Source organism: Scomber japonicus, chromosome 13 (genome assembly GCF_027409825.1).
Source record: "Scomber japonicus isolate fScoJap1 chromosome 13, fScoJap1.pri, whole genome shotgun sequence".
NCBI lineage: Eukaryota > Metazoa > Chordata > Actinopteri > Scombriformes > Scombridae > Scomber > Scomber japonicus.
This window is the reverse complement of record NC_070590.1, coordinates 30,772,431-30,782,065: the sequence shown is the minus strand read 5'-3', so window position 1 is coordinate 30,782,065 and position 9,635 is coordinate 30,772,431.

Here is a 9,635-nt window from a genome sequence, read left to right as displayed (position 1 = left end):
GTGCTATGTGAGCATGTGATGGCATAGATATTCAACTGTACTGCATGATATCTGGATGTTTTAGTCAGGATTATGCTAAAATATTATTTTACACAACTATATTTAAGTTCCCTAATAAGAACATACCTTCAGTTTAGTAAATTCCCAGTTTATTCCCGTTAATTCCCGTTAATTCCCATTAATTCCCGTTAATTCCCATGGAAAGTTTCCAAGTTTGAAAATTCCCGGAATTTTGCAACCCTACTGAGGATTAACGTTGTTAATGGTGACATCACATGGCGCTGTTTGCATTAGTTTTTCAGGCTCCGCTGATTTTTTCTGAGCAGGTTCTGCCTCAGATGATGTAGATTTATGTTTTAACCAGCGGTCGGTGTTTGTTTCCTTAAACTTAATATCACTGTTAGCGTGTCTGTGTTATGCTAGTGGGAGGTACAGAGAGCTACAGGTGTGTTCAGGGTCGAAGTCAGACAGTCGGACACAGCGGTTCCGACCAGTCGTCCTGCAGTAAGCACCGCTGCAGACGTTGGTTGAACATTAATTTACATCGCTGTAAATGTGTGCGGGAATTTCCCACATTATAAGTGTTGGATTTGCGGGAATCAATTAAATTGTGCACAATACCAGCAATCCCGCGCTGAAATTCAGGCCCACTGGATTAAACACAACAAAGTAACCTTGCTGTCGGATTAGATCACTAGCATGGCTACTACTTCCATAGGTAAAAACTTAGAGCAAACTTTGAAACTGGTCAGTGAGTAAAATGTCTGCTACTTGAAGTTGATCTAAAACAGGGGGTCAAACTCATTTTCATTCAAGGGCCAAAAAGAGGGAAGGAAGGAAGGAAGGAAGGAAGAAAGGAAGGACCAGCAGGAGAAAGGAAGGATGGAAGGAAAAGGGGGCGGAAAGAGGGAAGGAAGGAAAAAAGGGAGCAAGGACAGACAGAAGGAGGAAAGGAAAGAAGGAAGCAAGGAAAGATGGAAAGAAGGATGGAAAGACAGAAGGTAGAAAGGGATGAAGGACAGATTGATGGAAGAAAAGAAAAGAAGGAAGGAAGGAATAGAAGACAGGAAGGAAAGTGGGCTGGATTGGACCCCTCAACGGGTTGCTTCTGGCCCACGGGCCACATGTTTTGCCTGATCTAAAAACATGCAAAACCCAAGCTATGGCCCTTAAAAGGTCTATTCTATCTTTGGCAGCAGGGAGACGTATATGACTGCCCCTCCAACCTGTACCTGAGCACTGAAAGCAGAATTTCATCCCTTAAATAGTAACATGGTGTGTTTGATTCCATCAGAAAAGTCACCAATTTCCCCTCTAAGAGCACCAGAATGAAACCCATTTGAACTTTTTTGAAGCTCATTTCCTGCATGAAGCCTGAAGACGGTGCTGCAGTGATGAAGTCACATGGCACGGGTTTTACCTCCTTAACATTCCAGAAAAGATGAATAGCCAGCTGGCACTTACAGGCTGGATCAAGACAGAGACGTCCCCTGATTCTGCTGCTTTAATGTCATTCACATGGCTGAAAACTATATTGTACACATACCTGCTAATAACCCAGTCTGTCTCATGTTATGGGTATTATGTATCTCCACAAAATAAAGAGGGCCCTCCACATAGCATAACATTGAGTTATGTAACTTTCTGTTATAAATATACCCTGTACACAACAGTAAATGTTAGACTGTAACTTATTTGTAAAAATGTTCTGATCAGAAAAATCTGCATAATCTCTCATCACCCTTAAAGAATGTGGCACCAGGCCAGGTACACATACACCTTGTTTGTAAGCCTTGTTGCATGATTTACCAAAATAAAGTTGTTTTTGGAAATGTAATTGACTACATACTCCTTTTTTCATAGGAAACTACAAGTGGTCAATTTTGACACAACACAACAGCTGTATGAATGATTGCTCATTTTACCATATTAGAAAATATATGAAAATATATTTTGGGAATGATTTTGTTTGTCAGATACTCTCATACTCTAATATTTTTACCTGTTCTGTTCACCATAAGCAATAAAATACACAAAAAGTGTATGTTGTAAGTTAAATATGGCCTCAGTTACATTAAATATAAAATTAAGTATATATTATGGTTTGGATTAATAAAACATTTTCAGTGTGTTATTGTAAACCAAACTACACAATAGGAGTGTAAAATATTCAAATTTGGTTCTCTGAGTGCATAGCTGCACGCTCCATGAACAAGTGCTTTTCACACAGAGGCTCAGAGATTAACATCTGAAAACCAGATGCAGTCACAGCAGCAGCCGCTAATTAAGCCCTCTCCTCTTCAAATGCTGAATTAGCAGTGGCATACCTGTCACCTGTCATTACTTAGCACTTGTAGAGGAGAAACTGGCACAGAAGTAGTCTCTTCCTCCTCTTCATGACATGTTTTTGTAATGAATATAAGCAAACTACTTCTTTTGCCACACAAAGCTGTTACATTAAATTACTACATTAAATTTTAAGCAGCTAGCTAGTGGAAACTAGGCTTTTTTGTGCAATGCACAGGCTACACACTGTGTGAAAGAGGAGGAGCTCCTCGCACAAAGAGTATTCATTAACTGCTATGATCCAGCAAAAAAGGAAGCCTTCTGACTCAGTGGGCCTGAATGCCCACTCAAACTGTCAAAAAAGACCTGAATATCTATAGTTAAGTTGATAGTTGGTAGAAAAATGTGGATGTGTATACTGTATACCGACTGTAACGACTGCACTTCCAACAGACCCACCATCAAGCTGATTAAGTAAACAGATGACAAAACCCTGGTGGGGCCATTAAGAACAAAAACAAATATGCCTACAGACAAGAGGTGTCCAACGTTGCTGTGTGGTGCTCTGAGAACAATCTGGAGCCCAATCCACAACAGACCATTGAGATTGTCTTTGACTTCTGAAAATCCTCTACCACCAACTCACTTCTACTTATCAATAACACAGCTGTCAAGAAGTGGAGGCATTCAAATTCTTAGGTACCACCATCATCAATGACATCAAATGGAAGACAAACAACCCCTCCATCATCTCACAGTGTAATGTTCTTTCTTAGACAACTACGGAGACTCAACATTTCCCGCCCCATTCTGTCCAAGTTTTATAGAGCCATCACTGAATGTGTTCTTTCTTTATCAATTACTCTGTGATGTGGCTCAGTCTCCACCCTAACAAAGGGCAAACTGCAGCGTATTGTAAACACATCAAAAAGACTGATGGGACAACATCATCTGTCAATCCAAGAGGAAAGGCAAACAGGGAAGATAGACCCTGAAGCCCCTTCACCCAAGAAATCAGGAAGGTGGTTCTGTTCTGTCAGGACAAAGACTGTACCTGAACAGCTTTTTTCTCCATCGCTCTCCACAATAAGCCCCAATAAGCCTTGTAACAGTCGAAGAGACCCCCTCATTCCCACCTCCACCTCATTTGGCACATTTTTATTCTGACTCAAATCAGACACTATTTATTATGATTATATTTTGAACTTTTTATTCTCAACTCTAATCAGAAACTATGTTTCATGAATGTTTCTACTTGTGGTTTTATTATATATACCTGGTTTTATTTATTGCTAGGACTTTTAATGTTGTGCACTTTTAGACCTATTGTTGATCTCTCAAGACTAATTCCTGTGTGTCTACTATGATACATTTGGCAAATAAAAGTGAATTGTTCTGCAGGTCACTTGATGTAGTAACCTGGTTGCATTAGGCTAATAAACCTAGCCACATGTTGCTGTACTTAGGCTACATACCAAACCTTTGTAAATGTGATGGAAATCTCATATTAAGCTGATTCCAGTGTGCAAATGAACATTCTCAGTGAAATCTTGTGGATGAAACCCAGTGACAGAAGAAATGTTTTTTTCCCCATTCCCCTAAGGACCCTGTGGAGTCCTCCCCCCCCAAGACCCCAAACATGAATATGAAGACGCTGCTAATAAAAGGTACTACTGATAAGACCAGCAGGGATGCACTGCATACACCCACTAACACGTCCAACACTTAACCTCGTCCAAACTACAGTTACTGGTATTTGCAGAAACTGTTTGAGTTCCTTACAGTCATCAATTCACAGCAGCCATCCCGGATCAAATATGAACCCAGTGTGTATGGCACGAGTCACGTAAAATGGAAACTACTTTTTGTCCTTGTTGACTTCTTTATTGAAGGCAACTAGATAACACGGAGTTTTCATATCGAGTTATTGTACTTCAAAGTTTTCAGATATACGTGTAAGTGAGGAGAACGGCAATACATAAATAAATCAAACATCAACCATCTTTATTACTAGCACGTGCCAATAAATGCAGTTTTACCTTTCTGTAGCTCCTTCCTCTTACTTTCCTGGTCCTTCAACTCTCACTGAAGCCAGTGAAACATCATTTTGGATATTTTTCGCCTTTCCTGCAGAGCTGAGGCTGCTCCCCTGGCTGCAGAAAATCTCCTCTACAATAATGGAACTCGCTTCCACCGGACAATCGTGGGTCTTGCCGCGGGTTTCAATCCTTTCTCCCGAAAAAGGAGCTTGTTTGCGGCCGCATAGTCAACGTCCTTACTCACTGATTTCATGTTTAACCGTAAAAAGGAAGCGGGACAGGAGAAGTGGCAGGAAGCTGCCCTTTGCCTGGTCTGCAGTCGGCGAGGAATGCCGAAAAAGTCCAACCCCCACTCACCCCTCCTAGTCCTCCTCCTCGAGCTCATGTAAACTACAGGAATGAATTTTTGGGAGCCGGGAAATCCCTCCTCCTCGCTTCTTGTCATCTAGTGTTTTTCAGTCGAGTAGACCTTGTATTACAGACCAGCATACAAGACTAAACTACGTGTTAGTTCAAGTACTAAGTAAATGTCAACATTATAGTAGTAGTATCACATTTTAGTAGGATTCTTAGCACTTTAACTTCCAACTAGCCTATTTTGAAGAATAAAGCAGGGAGCTCTGACAGACTTGATTCATTGAGTGTGAGCTCCATTACACAGTAAGAACATTTCATAGATGTTCTCAGGTTGTAGGAGCCAAAATATGTTTTGTTTATGTTTATATTTGCTTCAGCTGCACGTGGGTGTAGTTTCCCCTTATTTTACCTGTTCACTTGGGTGGCGGCGGGAGTTTCGGACAAAGGGAGTTAGTAGAGCTCTGATATTTTCTGTTTACCGTCACCATTGTCTTTCATCAATTTATTCTTACAGTCGGATCACATCCGGGTTTTTATATGTTGAAACAGCTGCTTGTCAGTCTTTTTGATTTTTCATTCAAATAAACTGCAATAAAAACGTCATCTGGACTTCAATATGGTTTTTTGGACGTGTCACAGATAAGAGCCTACTAAGTCTCTCAGCGGCCTTTCAGAAAAGTAGTTGCTACACAGGTCAAAGGACATTATGTGAGTGATGACAGCCAGGTCATATTATATAAATCTAAATTATTATTAATTCAAATGTTTAATTCAAATTCAAATGTTAACCTTGAAGGGCCACCGGCAGGCCTTCACTAACACACACACATTAACATTTATAATACAGAGAAACAGCAAAAAAACAAACAAAAAAAAACTAACCACATAACAGCCTGACACAGAAACCAAATACCCACACAGTCACACACTTGCAGAAGCAGCAACAACTACTCATTACACGTTCATAGAAACAGCAACATAAAATGTGTGTATACACACTGTAACCTAAAATAAACAGTACTTCTGCCACTAAACTGGCGGTGCTTGTAGTGCTCTTCCTTGTGTTTCCCAAGTTTCCCCTATTCTTTTTGTTTCTTGTCCCGTCTCCGCATGTGTTTGTGTTTGTGAGTGGCAAACATGGCTCCTTCTTCCTCTGGGTTCTCTCTGATTACTCCTGTTGCGCAGTGGCTGTTCTCAGCACACCTGTTTATTACCTTTAATGCAGCCCAGTAAACCTATCATTATATTATTATATCTATTATGTCTTCTATTTTATGTTTGGTTTTGTAAAACAAAGGAAAGAAAGAAGTATCTGATGATTGTGAAATAGCTGAATTGAATTGTTTAGCATCAGGCAGAAAAGTGCACAAAGTTGGTTTAATTTGTTTAATGCTGTGTTTATTCATAATCTAAATTATTATTAATTCAAATGTTTAATTCAAATTAAACATTTGAATTAAATGTTGCTTTTATGTTGCTGTTTCTATGAACGTGTAATGAGTAGTTGTTGCTGCTTCTGCAAGTGTGTGACTGTGTGGGTATTTGGTTTCTGTGTCAGGCTGTTATGTGGTTAGTTTTTTTTTGTTTGTTTTTTTGCTGTTTCTCTGTATTATAAATGTTAATGTGTGTGTGTTAGTGAAGGCCTGTCGGTGGCCCTTCAAGGTTAACATTTGAATTTGAATTAAACATTTGAATTAATAATAATTTAGATTATGAATAAACACAATTCATAAGAATTGCATTGCAACATTTTTGGTTTAAAAGTTTAATGAAGGTATGCTGTCCTGCTTGACAGTAATGCATTCTGCTATTATTATTATCATTAGTCATACTTCTGCACACATATGACTGCAGAAGTCACTACAATGACAGGCACTTCTTGAAATTTGCGGACAACACAGTCTTAGTCAGTCTGCTCCAGGATGGAGAGGTTGACCATGGGCCAGTTGCAATGGACTTTGTGGAGTGGTGTGACAGCCATTTCCTCAAGTTAAATGTTCAGAAAACTAAGGACATGGTCATTGATTTTAGAAAAATATCACAACCAGCTTGCCCAACTTTGATCAAGAGTACAGCTGTGGAGATGGTTGCTTCCTACAAGTACTTGGGGACAGTGATAGATAAAAATCTGACTCATGATCTCAACACTTCAACAATCTGCAAAAAGGGCCTGCAGAGATTATACTTTCTGTGCAATAAAAAGAAATAAAGAACAAAAATCGTCTGCAAAATATAGTGAAAGAAGCCAGTAAGGTAATTGGCATGCAGCAGCGTTCTCTCTCAGAGATCTTTGACAGGCTTGTTTTTAAAAAAAGCATGGTCAATCTTGTCCAGCTCTGATCATCCACTTTTGGAGGAATTCATTCCCCTGCCATCTGGACGGAGATTTAGGCTACCTCAAGCACAAACAAATAGGTTCAAATTTTCTTTTGTCCCACATGCTATCAATACAGTTAACCTGTACAAACCCTAAAACAACATTTCTTATTTTTATTCGGATTGAAATTGTTCTTATCAAGTTGGTTATGTAGTATGTCACTGTTTATTTATCTATTTATGGTTGTTGTGTTAGTTGTTTTTTGTTACTGTCACTGCAAACCAAATTTCCCCTCGAGGGACAATAAAGTTCTGAACTGAACTGCTACTCTACTTCCATTGTTGTTGTAATCTTTTGTTGTGTTTTGGTGCTTTATAAATTCAAATTTGGGGCTAACTGGCTAATTGAACTAAGTCCAGTGGAGTTACAGTTACTTCCTGTTTCATGGAGAAACATTGAAATGTACAATGGCACACAAATACAGCATGCTGATGCCATGGAAGCAAGGAAACAAACTGTATCAACTGAGATAGATTTAGCCTAACTTAAAAGCCTGCTTGAGCCTGAAGTCTGCGAGGAGGGGAGGGGTGGTGGGGAACAACTCTCTCCAATATTTTGATTTTGTATTTAATATACAAGGACTTTCAAGCAAATAAATGTGTTTTTGTGTTTTTAATTGTAAATCCCAATGTTCTCTGGGGAAAACAATGAATGCTTTTTGACCCGTCGCTGTGACAACCCTCTTCTAAACGGCTCTAGTCAAGCCAATGCTCTACGCCAATTTATGTCTTTAAAGTGAGATTTCCAGAATTTTTTTCCACATGGTGTTATGTTCCTTGTGTTGTAAAAACATTTTCTGATATGTTTGCTCGTACATTTGTTACTCATAAACTCAATGCCATTTATGTAAAGCATACAATGAGAACAGGGAATCTCAAGTTGCTTTATATAGCCGGTCCACGACCTGATGCTGTTAGCATCAAAAATGAAAAAACAAAAAAAACCCACTAAATTCAAATAACGGCCAAAATTTGTTTTTTTGCAAATCTCTATTATCATTTATTTGTTTCTTATTTCGGAATGTAAGGAGGATGGGCTGGAAGCGGAAGTGGGGTTTACAACGTTCAAATAAAATTATTATTATTGTAACTGAGTTTGCGGCTCATCCAGGCTGAGAAAAATAAACTCAATCCGCTGATCTACGCCCATCATTAGTAGTTTAATTATATAATAATAATAATAATAATAATGAAAAAAAAAAAATCTATCTATCTATCTATCTATCTATCTATCAATCTTTCTATCTATCTATTGCCATGAGGCAGTTACTACATCTTACATCTAACTAAGGAAGTAAGATGAATGGAAGGTTGAAAATGTCAATATTTATTGGGCAAGCAATTTAACTGATAAACTCTTGGTAGTTATGTTATGTAGAAAAGCCAGGGACAGATGTCGCAATGTTGTTTGCAATAAATAAATAAACAAATGCATTCATAGAAGTAAAATACCTTAGCTCCCATTGAATGTGATGAGGAATGTTTAATGTTCAGATGCTCAGATCAGCTGCTATGATACTTTCAACTATCCTGTGCATTGAAGCCCTCCACACTCGGCTGCTCAAAATAGAATAGAATGGAACAGAATAGGCTTTATTATCATTATGCATTTCTGTACAATTAGATAGGAGAGGTCTCCTTTTGAAGTGCATCAAACACCAAAGTATAAAAACAAAACTATAACAACACACCACAGACATCATTTTAGCAGCATTCACAGATTGAATTGGAGTTGAGGGTGGTTATGGCTCTGGAGAAAAGTTTTTATCAAATCAAATTTTATTTACATAGCCCACAAATCACAAATTACATCTGTTTTAGGGGGCTTTAAGTCTGTTTGTATGATGCACCTGTAGCGCCTGCCACAGGGCAACCAACATTTCAGAACCTAGATGTGATCTGTCCTTGATGATATTCTGTGCCCTGCTAAGGCAGTGGGAGGTGTAAATGTCCGACAGGGACAACAATCTTCTGTGCTGCTTTGATTACCCTCTGAAGCATCTTCCTGTCGGCCTCAGTGCAGGTCCCTTACCAGACTGTACAGTATGTCAGCAGGCTCTCGGCATATTTTATCATACGTTTTATCATTTTCCATCATACATTTGATTACTTGTATATGTAGTTCAAGGGCCTTGTCTGTGTGCATCTGGAGCAGGTCGAATGAATGAAAGGAGTGTATCCACCTGCAGTCACGGGTGGGACTGGACCTTTCTGGGTGGTACTTGACGCTGCTACCCTCTCGAAACGTCATCAATTTTAGCACGCACTGGTTTCTGCAAGGCAGAAAATTTATTTCTCATTTTTTCTCTCCACCAAATATGGATGCTGAAAGAGTGACACTTCGGCGTGGGGCCCGAACTGTATGTTCGGCAGACAGATTTGACCACTGCCAACATTGCACGGATTTTTAAGTTAATTATATATTATTACATTTGCTGTAATTAGATGACAATGTTTTGCAAGACAATGTTCTGAGTGCACTATGTTATCATCATTATTTTATTTTGACGGTGTAAACCTCACTTCCGCTTCCGGTCCGTCCTCGTTACATTCCGAAATAAGAAACAAATAAATGAT